Source organism: Xiphophorus maculatus, chromosome 22 (genome assembly GCF_002775205.1).
Source record: "Xiphophorus maculatus strain JP 163 A chromosome 22, X_maculatus-5.0-male, whole genome shotgun sequence".
In the NCBI taxonomy this organism is placed as follows: domain Eukaryota; kingdom Metazoa; phylum Chordata; class Actinopteri; order Cyprinodontiformes; family Poeciliidae; genus Xiphophorus; species Xiphophorus maculatus.
This window is the reverse complement of record NC_036464.1, coordinates 14339314-14355232: the sequence shown is the minus strand read 5'-3', so window position 1 is coordinate 14355232 and position 15919 is coordinate 14339314. Positions and strand designations below refer to the sequence as shown.

General features: G+C 38.5%; 1 protein-coding gene across 4 annotated transcripts in view; it reads right to left on the bottom strand.

Annotated features, from left to right (window-relative positions):
- The window catches only part of march8 (membrane associated ring-CH-type finger 8), an 86101-nt gene extending 73224 nt beyond the window's left edge, over positions 1-12877 (bottom strand). Inside the window, exon 1 of one of the 4 annotated variants that reach the window (XM_023327057.1) lies at positions 12715-12877. The gene's annotated coding sequence lies outside the window, so the exon portion shown is untranslated. Of the gene's footprint in view, positions 1-12490; positions 12669-12714 lie in introns of those variants that run through there. The other 3 variants (XM_023327052.1, XM_023327054.1, XM_023327053.1) reach the window with 3 other exon arrangements.
- Between the last annotated feature and the right edge of the window lie 3042 nt (positions 12878-15919).

Genomic DNA, 15919 nt, shown 5'->3' with positions numbered 1-15919 from the left:
GCATCACAAGTCATCACTTCAAAGTGAAACTCTAAATGGTCATTTCTCAGTCTCACCAAATAGAAAAAGGGGAAATTTCCCCCCCAATTGACTGACATGAATCAGATCTTATCTATGGTCTGGTTCCAAAAACTCCCAAGACATTTTTCTTTGCAAAACTCTTGTAATGGTCAGCAACTTCCTTGATTTTGTTATGCCTTCATAAAATTAACAACTAACTGCCTTCAGAAGTAACCTTATTTATACATGGTAAATGATAAATAAAGCTATCCTGTGAAAACCTGAGAGGTTTTGAAAGGGAACATTAGTGAACAAACAGCATAATGATTAGGTTATCAAACCACATCTTTTGACCATATCACAGAGCACTGTTCAATTCATTGCCTGTAAATGGAAAGAGTACAACATAAGTGGTAGGAAGACAGAAGTCCATCTTGTAGTTTGCCACAAGACATGTAGGAGACCAAGCAAAGGTAAAAGAAGGTTCTCTGCTTGTCATGAGTTGAAAAATGAGCTTTTTGACCTACAGACAAAATTCTGAATGTGGCTGGAAAACAGACTCTGCCAATAAACGTGACTACAACACGAAACATCGTGGTGGCAGCCTCCAGTTTCAGGGATTTGTTTCTTTTGCGGGAACCGGTAAGCTGATCAGAAGAAGGATGGAGAAAACATGGGGCTATCTTGGCAGAAACCTGCTGAGAGAGTAGAGAATGATTCACCTTTCAGCAGCAGATTGACTCTAAAGGTACAAATAACAGATCATTGGATTTAGGCAGGACCCTGACAGGTACAACCTGCTGTGTTCTGAACGGAGAATAAGGGGCAACAAAATTGTCAAACTACTGATCCAAGATGATTTTTCTGATTTTGCTTCTCAAAATTGGTAAAAATTGGTAAAAAAAAAAATTGGTAAAAATCTCCAGATGTGTAAAACTAATAGAGGCAAACTTAAAAGACTTGCAGCGGTAAGTACAATTGCAGAACATAATTATGCATAACATGTGTTGGTTTATCAGATATAATAATACGTTTTAGTATGAATACTTTAAGTTCCTTTCAAGCTGGAAATGGCAGAATTTCCCTCGTTTTAATAAAATATGAAAGTTTATCGGAGTATCTGCAGTTCCACTTGAATGTACTTTTGTTAAAAATAAACAAAATTGTTTATTATTCTACACACCTCTATCCTAATGAGAGCCTTCTCAAGCATTTCTAATCTCAAGACAACTTGCTGAATAACTTTGACCTTGCAAAAATCCCAAATCTTTCTTCCTGGTACTTTCACATCTATTGTTCTTCCAGTTCGTGTTCATGAATTTGAATTATTACTTTTCTTCTTTTTTTTTCCAGGGAACATGCTGTTACAGTGAGTCATGGAGGTTATGGTGTAGGATGTCAAATTTCACTGAAAAGCAATGAGGCATTCATTTGGTGCCTTCCTGTTTGATTCCTTGAAAAACTTGCACAACAATTGCTGCTGGAAAAAAAACCCAACCAAACAGGATGAAGTTAACCAAAGATTAAAGTAAATAAATAAGCAGTATTTTTTGCTGAATACGTGAACACTTTGATAGATTCAGAACCACCACTGCGTCTTTCTTTTTGGTCAACATTCAAGTGAATAAAAAAAGGGGCTCTGCTTTTGCGTAGGAATGAGGAAATGAAACAACAAAGTCACCACTGAAGGAGAAACCAAAACCCATTTTCACTCTTAAAAATTGTTTTGACTTCAGCAGCAAGAGCTAAGTGTGTCTGTCCTCCTGGCTTGTGTTTGTCTTCTCCCTGCTTCACGTCACAATCCAATTCTGTGAAGGAGTTACGGACCGGTGGGCAGCTGGAGCCCATCGCACTGCTCCACGAAGAAGCACAAAACAAAAGTGAACCGTGTGTGGGCGTGTGCGTGCGTGCGTGTGTGTGTGCTGAATGTCAGGAAACCAGGCACCGAGACAGTCTGAGAGGCCGGTACTCGATCCAGTAGCAAAACACAGCTGAGTCACCATGTCACAGTCGGAGAAGTGGCTAGTTAGTCTAATGGAGAAGGGTGCAGACAAATCAGAACGCTGATTAGAAGAGAAGGTAAACATTAGTTGTAATGGAACGATCCTTTGCTAAAAAAAAAAAAAAAAAAAAAAAAAGGTTCCTGTGGCCTAGGGTCAAAAATTGGCCTTGTTATTGAATTTTCCTGTGATTCTGTTTGAGGACGCCCTTCCTGCACATTATTTTTCTCTGACGACTGAACACTGTTGAACACTGCAAGCAAGAGTACTTAAACGCTTTGAGTACTTTAAGTACTTACTCACTACAACAGAGAGTAAGGCTTGATCTTTAATTAACACTAATAAAAAATACTTTAACCTCATGTTTTTAGTTTTCAGTTCATGAAATAACAGCTGACATGTTACTTTGTTTATCCCTTATTTTTCTAAGCAGGTATTACCAACAAATTAAGTCAAACTGTAATATTTGTTAAAACACTGTGGTTTTTAAAGCAACTACATTGTTCCTATTTACAGTATGGTAAAGTCACATGATTGTCTGCTGCCAGACAATTGTTTTGGACTTCTCTTTGAATTTCACATCTAATTGTTTAGAGAATGTAATTCTTACTCTATTTATAAGAGAGCTATGGAGTTTTAGGACAAGCTTTTGCGTCTAATGAAAAATATTCAGATGAATAGAACATCAGCGTTGTTTCCTGAGGTCATCTATTGTTTCAGGTCAACATAACAGACATTTACTCAAACGACCCAGCTGAGGTTACTCAGGTTCCAGGCTGAAAGCAGCACACTACCAACTCTCTTTGTCAGAGGCTTTTCCCACAGCTTTTATGCTGTTTGAAATATATTTTCTTTAATTCTATCCAAACAGCTGACAATACTTGTATCTTCAGAATAAAATCTAGATGCCTGCTTTGTGTGTACTCCATGCAATTAGTGTGCTACACGTTTCTATGTGAGGAATATTTGATTTGTCAAACACAATTGGTCACTTTAAATTTAACAATAACTACTAAAGGCTTATGTTGTTTTTCTTGCGCTGACCAATTCTGTATGCATTTCTCCTCCACATAAGTTTATTTGTGCAGTAAACCTGCAGGATAACAAACAACAAATTATAATCACAATTGTTTTGCAATTTCACAAGCGTCATGAAAATAGATTGAATTTATTCTCCTACTGAAAATTATACTTGCAAAACAGAAAATAGCTAAATAATTTTAAGAATAATTGCTTTTTTGATGATTACATGGTTTCTAATGATTGTTTTCAGCTGACATTAAAACTGACGCACAAACTGAATTAATTACAGAAACCCGATTTGGGGGCGGCGAGAGGACATAGGGAAAAAAACGATAACCGATTTCTAACTTTTCACTTTGATCATCAGACATGAAGCAAAGTCAAAATATTAGCTCAAGCCTTGTGATTTTTTTCTTTTTACATGACTGAATGTTTTTTTTTAAGATTAGACAGTACTTTTATCAACTTTGCAGTGCTTTTAATGCGACACTGATGAAAGAGGTAGTCTTGATGGGCCGCATTACAAGAAAGGTCTGATTTCTCTAGCTTTATTGAGACTGGCTGTATTGAGATATAAGTTTATATGAGGCCTGATAATAGAAAGTAAAAAGCTTGCAGCAAGCCCAATGAAAATATAATGCAATAATGTAATGAATATGCTAATGATAATTAAATATACATCCACAATTGAAGTGATTTATGTTGTACAGCATTTTGTGACTGTCTGTGAAAAGTGCTTTATAAACTTTACTTACAATCAGAAGGATTTACTCAGATATGATCTAAATTATCTTTTAGTTTACAGTTATTTTTCATGTTGAAAAATAAATGTACATTATATCGGGTTTAATCCCTGTACAGTGACCCTTAAAAGACACCTAGTCAAGTGTGAATTTGCACTAAACTGGAACCAGCCAGTGAACTCTCTTCAGGTTTTCCTAAATGTCAGTTTCCTCAGCATAAAATGTTTGCACCAGGAATGTTTTTGGTTTTCTTTTGCGCGCTCACCTTTACGTACACAGACCAATAACTCTGCAGGGTTCATTTCTCCGCATCTTCTATTTATTTTGGCTCAAATGTTTAACATATTAGCCACTTCCAAATATTTCTCATCTTATAATGAAGTGATCAGAAGTATAAGAGTTCAACGTTTAACAAACCCGTAAATATCTACACGAGAAAGGATTGGCAGTAGACCAGCAGGCACAGGTGATAAAACCAGTCAGAAATGCTTTGACTGCCGAGTGGTAAGTCAGCTGCATAACATGAAACATGAAAAAGTTTTCACAAATCTAATAAGACAAATTTCGAAAGCAATTTATAAAGGCTTGAGCAGAATGAATTTAAATAACTAATAATAACCAAAACAGACCAAGAATTGAATTAATCAAAGAAATACAGTTCTGTTCATAAGCAGAGCGGGGATTGAAGGTTTATTTTTGCCACTGTAACTGTCTCATTCTGCTTGGAATGTATTATGATGAGAATTAAGTGATGAATGCGCGCAAATTTAAATTACAGGCAGCAAAAGCAGCCACTGGCTCTGCAAACACCAGCAGCAATAGTCATAAGCTTGAGAAGCCATTAGTAATAAAAACTCATTTGAAATTTATAATGAAATGCCAGTGTCTCGTTTGGCTGTTGGGATTTTCTTGTTCATTTGAAGTTGATTATACATGCATTGTATACAAACAGACAAGTAAATTGCACATGAATGACTAATAATTTTAAAGAGGAAGTTAAAAAAATGTGATGTGACTTTGTCTTTGGAAAACCCAGTTTTCCCCATTTTTCTCAGCACAAACAACATGCCTCAACTAAAAACAAACAGGATGACAAAAATTAAAAAATAAATACATAAAAATAAAACCATGAATATTAAATATATAAATCACAAATTAATCAACAAAAAACCAAATTGAATTTCCCTATGGGATCAAGAATGCATTTCTGAACATGAATTTGAACGTTTTTTTCTAAGGTAGGCTTAAAAGTTGTTTTGGTAATAAGTCTTTTTAGCAACACCTTACTTAAAAAGAACAACAGTTCTAAATACGAGTGATGACATTTCATCTGAATCTACAAAAATCAAAACGTATAAATATATTTTAGCTATTGGGTTTTATTATTATTATTTAAACCCATATATGACTAAAAAAAATTGTGGAGAAAAGAATTTATTTTGTGCCAAAACATCCTGCAGGTAGCCCTCATCTTTGTGCGTCTGTTGGGGTGAAGACATGTCCGTCTTAAACCTACATGTTGTTCAGCAGTTTACTTTGTATATCTGCTGGCTTGGCGCTCTTTCTGTAAGCTAAATGCGACTATGTAGTGAACCTAGGCAGGGACCTTGTAAATTGGGTCATTTCCACGTTGTAGTCAGCATTTTATCCACATACTTCCCAGATACTCCAAAATGTTCTTATATTTAATCTTGACAGGTCTTTTATGTTTATTCTGTATCAATTATTTACTTATTTACTTAGTTTTCACTTTTAGTGCGTCCTTTTGTCAAACACACAAAACGAGTCTGCTGGTGTCCAATAAAAATAAATAAATCTGCTCTGTTTTGGGGCAAAACATCACGATGATGTGGGAAAGTAAATGAAGACAGGCTTACGGAGCCTGCTTGTGGTGTCCTAATGATAATGTTTGGTCATTGTTGTAGTGCAGCTAAGCTCACAAGTAAAAACATGGATGGATTATATAGACAACATTGGGACTTGAGCAAGCACTGTGGCTCATCAATATCAAAGATGATGAGCCACTTGCTTCAGACTAACATTGGCCACTTTTAACTTTTTTCTTAGCTGTCTGTGCTAACTATTTCCCCTTGAGACGTTGTTGCATGTTTCTCAGTTTTAGCCATGGTAGTGAATACAGCTATAAGGAGCTACAAAACTGAACACAGTTGAAATGTTGAAACAAAAATAAATAAATAAATAAATACATGTTCATTAAGTTACAGTTACAACAAAATAAAACGGCAACACTGTTATTTCATTATAATCGAATGATCTACCAGAAATATATCAGCTCCAGGCAGTTGTGCAGATATTTTTGGAGTAAATTGCTATTATAAAACGACACATTTAAAATGCCTGTAACTTCAGCCAAAACAGAGCATTAAAAATAAGTTTGGCTTTGAGATTCAGTAACCGGCACTTGTCAGGAATGTAACACCTGTTGACCCTACAGTGACTTTCTCTTTACAATGTGCTGATTACTCTTGACTGAACACCATAACATTTTAGGCTACAGGCTTCCAAATTCAATTTAATGGATTGATTACTTAGTTAGTGAGGAAAGTCAATCTGACTGGAGCCCTACGGTCGGGGCTGCGTCGATGAGGGAGGTCGTTCCCTGGCTGCAATCAGATTCTAACCATCACAAGATTCGTGTTCTCCAGAACCACTGACACACAGAGAAGAGAGGAATGTTGCAGGTGGTTCCTTCCTGTAGCAGACCGGTGGCTCAGATGACATCGGACTTTCCAAGCACCTTGTGACATTCAAACAACTAAGATTAGGCCAACCAAGTTCTCGTTCTGCAAATAATAAAAACGTCAACACCGCTACCCTCATGACAGGCCACAAAGCAAGAAGAGAAGTTAGCAATTAAAGAAATTCCCAGCTTTGTAAGCTCCTCACATGCAGTTTGGACTTTGTATTCTTTAATGCCTAGCAAAAAAAAAAAAAGAAAAAAAAGCTGAATAATAAACCTTTTGTTCTCATCTATGTCTCTAATAGGTTTACTTCAAAACTTCCACATTAGCAGATCTGAATAAAAATTTCTAAAAAATAACTAGAAATTTTATTATGAATTAAAAGTTTTGTTGTTCTTAGTTTAAGAGCGTTTATTTAGATGTTTTCACACATGGCTTGTACCTTATTGACAGTAACCAGACACCCTAATTAAGCAACCATTGTTCCTCTTTAGTAACTCACAGGCAGCTGGTGTTGCAGAAGCAGCTGGGTTGATGCTTCCTCACACTGCTGCCATGTCTGCTCAGAGGCATCTTCAGTCCCTCCTTCTGCCTCTGCTCTTTAACATACGTTGTCAAAAAGTACCATATATTTTTTCATTTTTCATCATTGTTTCAGGTCTGCTGTAAGGAAATTGTGCTTTTTTTTTTTTTCTTTACAGCAAGTTTTTTTTAAAGAGTTCTCCCCCCACCAGCAAATATTCTCCAACCAGCCATTGTACACTTCAGTAAAAGTACCAATGAAAGGGTAACTGAAATGCAGTTTCTTTTATAACCAAAGCACATCTCAAATGTCTAATGTCTGACTTGCTCTTTGCCGTGTAATCTAAAAACAACAATATCCTTAAAAAAATCTTTAGACACAAACACAGAGAGGACATAGAGCACCTTGCAACCGTACATTCACATTTTGTCACGTAACAACAACAAATTTCAATGTATTTTATTGCTGCGTGACAAATAAATACAAAGCAATGTTGAACTATAAGCAGGATTGGAACTATAAATGTTCTTTTTTTTCTTCTTTTACAGTGAAATAATATGGGTATATTTTCCTATCAACTCTGACCATCTTCCTCATCTGGCCTGAAATACATGATCCCCATCAAGATGTTTCATGGTGAGTATGATGAGTCCACTACACAAAGCATTTTGCGTGCTGGCTATAATGTTTAATTTGGTTGAATCTGACCAAAACATCAACATGTGGGTTGTGCCTCCTGCCATGGTTTGTGGTCAGCTGCTTTTTTCTTGCCACTCTTCCTAGAGAACAAATTTGTGCAAAGTCAGCAGATTTTCCTTTCTGTGCTTTGGATCTCTACAGCTCTTTCAGAGTTACTATAGGCCTCCCGGCAAAGAGTGCACAATTTATCCTCATCGCAGTATGATTGAGCGCAATACTGACAATGCAAAGGACTGTTTCAAAAGTAACAATTGTATTCTAACTTTACAGTTTACATACCAACAAAAATATTCAGCTTGCTGACCAACAATATCCACATCTGACCCAGATCACAGCTAAAGGTCACAGAGTGTCAGGCACAGAGAGAGATGGTGATGAGCATTTATGAGAGGCATTTACCAATTCAGTTCATGATTTTCTAAAATCATATTCCCAAACTCTTGGCTGTGTTCCTGATAAATAGTCTAAAGGAACTGCATTAGATTTCTTATTTGTATCGGTAAAAACATTTTGTGCTACTTTGTTCTGGTCTGTCACATAAAATACCAATAAGATACACTGAAATTCACAGCTAAATAGACAAATCTCTTTAAAAGAAAAAGCTTAATAAACAAATGCCATTATATACCACTGGGTACCTCCATGCCCTCTTTCTGGCCCACTGTTATCAGCAAACACAAGCCTTGGGTGAGCATGGAAGCTCTAATGACAACATCAATGTTGTACTTCCATTGCAGCAGTGCCACTCCATGATTTTTTCAGCTGAGCCAGCACCTGTCCTCAACTGATGTATGGTAGCAGTTCAACATCCTTTCACCTTTATCACACACTTTACAATTTTATTGCAACCAAGCAGCGCGCAAATACCTGCAACAGCATGCACACGCTGCAAGTCGGAACGCAAAAAACTACTTAAGATCCTCTACAATATATCGGCGAAAACATTGACCTTTCACCACATTACTTATGTTGTTAACCGAATCCATTAGCGTTACTCTGAAGTTTAATTTGCAGGACGTATGGCATCATCCATTGAAGATTAGGACTCATTAGATCGGATCGATGCTCTCATTCCTTACCCAGCTAGGAGGAAACACGGGAGAACAGCAGACCAGAAGAGAGGAGCGCTCTGGCTGCTTTATCGTGTCATTATGTTACAGCCAAGCAAGACACTGATGCTACAAGACGAGCAGGAGACATGGCCCTACCGTAATGGGATCAGATGGCAGACTTTGTGTTAAACAGGTCCACCAAGTCTGCATAGTAAGTAGTACAATTTTGACAGCCAGATATTTATAGAGTACCTTAAAGTACAGTCTTTGTAAAAAGAAAATACACCCCATGACAGTTTTGGGATTTTGAGAACTAAATTATCTGGTCTTTACCAAGTACAAACGTCTGACTTCAAGTGTGCAAAACCACACACATGGATTTCTTGTATGCATCGTCGGATTTATTGTATTTTACTTATTTTTCCTCTAATAAAAATTAAGGGGGTATAATTTTTTTCTTCTTTAAACCAGGACTGTAGCGTGTCCAAATAACTCAAGGAAAACAAGGTGTCCAGCATTAAAAGTGAAAAACTGGCTCTTATTCCGACTACTGACTGAGACCCAAGAGTCCAGGAAAAGCTACATCCAGGAAACGCACACACAAAGCAGAATGAGATATGCAGGAAAACTGACTTTTGTTGGCTCCATCAATTTCCTGTCGCCTTGGAGAATCTAGTCAATATTATTTTACAAGTGAACAAGCAGAGAGCGAGGCAACAGGGACTTAGAGCAGCTTAACACGCTGCAAAACTGCAGGTGGGCTTCCGAAACTTCACAATCTTAATTATAGAAGCGCAAACACAATAAGAAAAATATATATATTCTTGATTGGTAAAGGTTTTTATAATTGCAGTAGCTGTGTGGTGCAATTACCTGCAACATTATTACACCTTCCATCCAAGTGAATTTGAAGCAGAGGAGAAAAAGGAAGTGTGAGTGTGTTCTGACATGGTGGATTTAACTTAAAGCAGTTAAAATTAATGTGTTAATTTACTTGAAACAACATCAAGGAAAAAGACCAAGAAATGTGCAGCCCGAAAAATAAGCTCTGCTCCGTCTTCGTCAGTTTAGGAAAAAATTATATACTCTGACTCCTTCATTGTTTCAAAAAGACAAAAACACCAAAAGTAAATTAGTGATGAGTAAAAAAAAAAAAAAAAAAACATGGGATCCTTCAAACCATCTGGCCAAAACTCAATAAAAGCTTCAGAGTAAAAACCAGAGCAGACTATAAAACAATTTTGAAATTACTTTCCTCACAAGCCTTACTTGAACACAGACACGATGAGTTTATTTTCCAGCTGATAATGACACAGTCCATTATGACTGCAGATTCCTTCCTTGCGGTTTCAAAAGCTTAACAGCAACAGCCACCTTTCCCTCCTGCCTAGAATCTTAACTACGGCTTTATGTTCGCCTTTTCTCTCTGCGGCTGGTTTGTCACAGCGACTGATGACTTCAGAGACTGCCGACGGCTCACGTCGTCTTGAAATAGACGACACCACATCACGGCGCGGTAATGGCCGCAACAGGTGAAATCTCATCATCACCATCGCAGTCAAGACAAAGCAATAGGGTAAGAAAAAAAAGGAAAAAGTTAGGAACCAGGGGAAGAATATATTAATGTGCATTATTTAGTCCTAATAAAAGATTTTCTAGATGGCTCCTTTATAAAGATTGTCTACTTTTGCACTCTTCCTATTTTGTCATGTTACAAACACAGCCATCCATTTGATTTACATGACAAGTAATCCAAACTTTTCACAGATCAAAATCTGAAAAGTGTGGCATCCATTTGCATTTATCCTCCCGTACTCAGATACAGCTAAATAAAATCCAGTGCAACCTACTACCTTCAGTTGTAACAAAAATAGTAAAAAGCGTCAGCTCATGGGTAATTTAATCTCAGGAATAAAGAGGGGGGAAATAAACCCATATCTGTAGCTGCACCAGGACAAAATCTGAAATATTTAAAGGTTATAAATGACACTGTAAGTCACCGTCACTACAACCTGTAATGCTTAGCTTCTGGAGAGATAAAACTAGTCGGGCTTTTATCACGTGAGACAAGAAGGTATCTTGATGGATCATCTTACTAACTAGAGTCCCAGAAATATCTTATGGTCTGCATGTTTAGTTGCTGTAATCATATTGAGTATCCGCACATTTAAAGATGACAAAGAAAAACAAAAGTTGCTCATAAATGTGACACCACAATCTCCATTTTTGAGAATAAATGCCTTCCTAATTATGTTTGTCGCAGAAAAATAAGCTTCAGGCTCAAACGGCAAAAAAAGGAAACTGCCTATCGCTTTTGTTGAAACAGCCTTTTCATGTCTAAATCGTGAGTGCTTATGAAAAAGCAACTGATCTTCATTTTGTGCACCAAACGAGGTGGCGGAATTATAAATAAAAGGAAAAAAAAAAAGAAGCTTTTTCTTATCCTTGAGTAAACTCATGCACACAACAGGACGTTGAGCTGTCGAACTGCAACGAGCACTCGGTATTTTATACCACTGGAAGAGGCGTCACTGAAGGCTACAGTGATGTAACACAAACACAGCTAGTCCTTCCTCTACGCCAAGCCCGGCATCACAGCACAGGCTGTATTTTAGGAATCGGTTTCTGGCTGCAGGCCACGGTATGCCACTTTTGATAGAAGAAAAAAGGAAAAAAAGGTTTGCACCACCAGCAGCAAAGTGAATGCATGCAATAGTAATGTACAAAAAAGGAAGTGAGAGCACATAGCATTACAGTACAACAGCACTTCAAAAATGCTTATTGCAACATGAATATGCAGTACAGGGAGCACAAGCTGTGTGAGATGAAGGAACAGGCCAATGGTAGATTATTACAGATCCACCAATCAACCAGATAAGCCAGGGATCAGAATCTGACTGTTGTTTTTGTTGATTTGTTCAGATCAGTCAAATACTGAAAAAGATTGCTAATTTTATCAAATCCATCACTTTCTGATCTAAATAAAATTCAAACCTAGGGGCAAATGGTTGATTTTCGGTAGGATTCGCCGCATCTCCTAAGCTGATTCTGCAACCACAAGAGAGAGAGAGAGAGAGAACAGGAACAAGAAGCAATCTTAAATTAAAGCCAGCACTAGTTCCCATTTATGCACCACTCAAGAAAGTCAAATTGTGTCCGATATCCTGTTATTGTGCCGCTACTGGATTCAAGCAGAGAGGAAAAAAAACTGGAATCCCAGCTCATAGCCTTTTGTTTTCAATGGCTGCATTATGTTGCAACAGTGTAGCTATGCAGGGCGCTTCTCAAGCTTTATTATGGTCCATAATGAGACAACACTGGGGTGGCGAGTGCGCCTCATTAGATATTTAACTAATTATTTTTACTAAAAGGGGGAAACAGTCCCCATTTTAACAGTGAATAGCAAGTACACTGAGAACAACTGATCCTCAGCTCAGACTCTGTAATATAATAAATTTCCACAGAAACGCACGCTATGACAGTATTGACTCCAAACACAGACAGCAGGCTGCTTAACAATGCCACCATAAACCATGTCGAAATCTCGATGTGATCTCGAGTGGTTACAGAAAACAAAAGAAGAAGAAGAAGAAGAAGAAGAAGAAGAAATGATGTCTTTGTGTCGTGGCTCAACCACCGCACGCTAAATGAACAAACTCCGCTCGTAAATTCGTTAGGGACAGACATGCGAACTGACACAAAGAGCGACGCTGCTGCAGGGCGGTCCTGTTAAATTGAATTTTCCTACCTTAACGACAACAGGCTGCGGAGACCGACTGTCTGTGCGCCCTTAACAAGCCGTGATACACTCATCACATCCCCGAACCCCGCGGACCGCCGACAGGCAGACGGAGCTCAGCTCAGCCGCCTCCGGGTGGATTTAATCAAGCTCAGGGGCGCAGCGGACACGCAGTCACTGGACAAAGCCTCAGTTCATATTCAAAACCATAAAACACACACAAAGAGACTCACCGATGCGTTGGGCTACTGAGTGACGACGATTTGTTTAGTTTAACAGCTGTGTGAGGCGGTGCGTAACTGACTTCCGCGTTGAAGATGGGGTGGAAGAGGGACGGAGAAAACATCCGCAAAGAAATCGGCAGTAGGAACATTTAAAGGGCAGGCGGCGCACGAGGGCGCACCGCGCCGGTGTTTGTGCGTGTTCAGGGGAGGGATGAAGCTGAGGGTGATGATGAGGCAGATTAGGATGGCAAACAAGACGGATGATAGATCCAATAAATGTACACTGGAACTAATCAGTTTTTATATCTGGAGGACATTTGCTGATCCCACTTTCTAAAACTACATAAATAAGATGAAATGAAACCAAAATGTATTTTAAATTCCTTAATTTGTTTGAAAGGTATTTTATGTTCAGGATGTTGTTGGTGGTGCAGTGGGGCAGCATGTATCTCCAGCAGCAGTCAATCACGCCACACATCTAAAGAAGCCTCTGACTAAAGACTGTCACCACATTAAAGTTTCATGATTTTCATGTCACCAGCGTGAGCTCACAAAAAAAAACATTTTCCTACCCAGACTCTAAAACATTAGGCGTTCATTGATCTGTTCGTCTATACTTACTTTGTAGTGAAAAAAGTGCCCCTTTAATGTGATTCTTTGTAATTTTATATTTTAAACGAAGATTAAATCAAATCTTTACAATAATTCAGTCTCTTATCCTGACACAGCAAGGGGGGTGGGAAACGGTGGAAAAGAACAACGTCTCTGTCCCTGCTGAAGAAAGGCATTCCCAAAGCATGATGCTGCCACCACCAAGTTTCACATGCCACATTTTTGGAGGATTGTTATTAATAAAACCATACATAATTTTTTGTGTTAAAGTTTCTGTTTGTGAGATGGAAAAACCATGAGACAAAAAAAACCCAAAGTCGATTACTTTCTTTAAGCTAAGCTTTACAATGTATTATGTATTATGACTAAGAATGAGATCAGTAACAGACCTAATTCACCGCCAGTCAAATTGAATTTGCTCAGAGGACAGCAGACAAAAAAAAAAAGGAAAGAAAAAGAAATCCACAAAGAGCTGTTTAATTTCAGATCGTTTGATGAACTATTATACAGTACACTCAGTAACTCAGGCCATGAATGGCCCGCTGTTTATTGTGCGACTTTTCCTCGCTCAAGTGAATCACCGCATGTCCTGCAACTCCACACCAAGAAAGCCCCCCGCTCAGACAGCGGCATGCTGGCAGAGGCTCACGTCTCCTCTGTTGACTCAGAGCCGCGGCTCTGTCTCTGTGAAACCTGTCATTGTGTTGGGGCTTATTACTGATGCTCTGGCTGCTGCGCGGTCCCTGGGGGTCGCACAACGGAGCCTCTGTGCTCTGGCCGGACAAAGTGGGCTCCTCAGGAGTGAGTCCACGAAATTGTCATGCATGTGTCTCTGCGTCCGAGAGATACAGCAGGCTGTCACTCTCTGAAGCCACAGAGGATTAGGGCTCATGTGTTAAATGTGAGAGAGGCACACAAGGGATGAGCAGCTGCTCCCTGTGATACTAAAGCAGCCTTTTGCGACATTCAGCCGACAGAAAAGCGGCTTCTCCGGGCGGAAACAAGCTCTTCTCACAGGCAAATGCAACAGTAACGACCCTCCTAACCCCTAAGCTTTACAAATTTGTTATGTATTATGACTGAGAATGATTAAAGCAGGGCGTGTGTTTATCTGGAAGGAGTGGATGGTGTAAGAGCAAGAGTCTAACATGCCAACTCCAGCAAAGGCAACAGGCCTCACCGGAGAGAACAAACAAATTAAGAATCCACGGTGGAGAAGGAGATGAGTTCATTCCAAGAGGTCACCAGGTTTGTCAGGATATAAAGGTTAAAGGTGAGGCTGGTGACGTTATGTGACTGGAACCCTTCTGATGTGCCACGTGTGGGTATTTCCTGCTTTCTTACCCTGCTGGTTGGTCCTGTCAGACTGGTAGCGCTGACCACTTGTTTCTCACTCTAACATCCATACAGGCTCAGCACCATGTTGCTTTTTTTTTTTTTCAAAGTGTTTAAATTTATAGGAGACAGAAGCAAAAGTTACAGCAGAAATAAAGGTTTCTTATTTTGTCATATTCTTGAATAATTACATTAGTTTGTGAAGTGTGTTGGTTTATGCCTAAAGCCATTCTTCATTTTGATAACACCAACAAAACTAAAGTGAAGAATTTTAAGGCTCTATTTGGTGTACTAGATTAGTTTTTTACTGTGCAAAAAGTATTAAAACACACTTTTTGCTGTTGCAACCACAAACTACAGAGTATTCAGAATAATAACTAGTACTTAGAAATAGAGGTGCACCGATTGCAGTTTTCTGACCAATCTTTAAAAAAACTGACCTGTCAATTCTGATTTCAGCAGTACGGAAGAGGAAGAGGGCCATCGGAAAAAAAAGAAAAATCTCAGAATTCTGACTTTAATCTCAGAATTCTGACTTTAAACTCAGAATTATTATTTTTATTTTTTCGGTGGCCCTAATCCTCTTCCGTACGGCAGAGACCAATTTCTTTTGTCTGAAATGTCACTATACATAGCAAGAAAGTTGCTGAGTTGGTAACAGACTATTGTTAGCTGCAAATGTGTAGACATGACCTGGCATCATTCTCAGTCAAACTTTTCTCACAGGAGAGCAGGAACGGACAGTGGGTGATTTTTAGACCTTTGCTGAGATCTGTGCATAAGACTGGGGGATAAGATCGGCTTCACATCTAAGTTTCTGCTGATCACAGATCTCTCAAAATTAAGAAATCGGCTGGCTGATAAATTGATGCACCCCTACTTAAGAAATGAATCAGGTCATTAATCCAATTTAGTTCAAGTACATCACGTTAAGCAATATTCCTCAATGTCAGTCGACTCATTCATCATGCTGATTAGAGCTCCTCTAATCTCACTGAGTTTATCAGCTCACATATCAGTATCTACATTCAAGCATCAATTTTCTCTACTGTACAATCTCAATATTATTTTGCATGGCAAGGATAACTACATTTACAAAAACCCCTTTGTAAATGTTAGATTTATGGTAGTTTGAAACAACACATGAAGCGAGCAATAAACACATGGATGAAAAAGACATTGGTCTGGTCAACTGACCAAAATACATTTCTTTGACAATACATACAAAATGCTCTGTGAGTGAGAAAACTAACACCCTAGGCAAAAC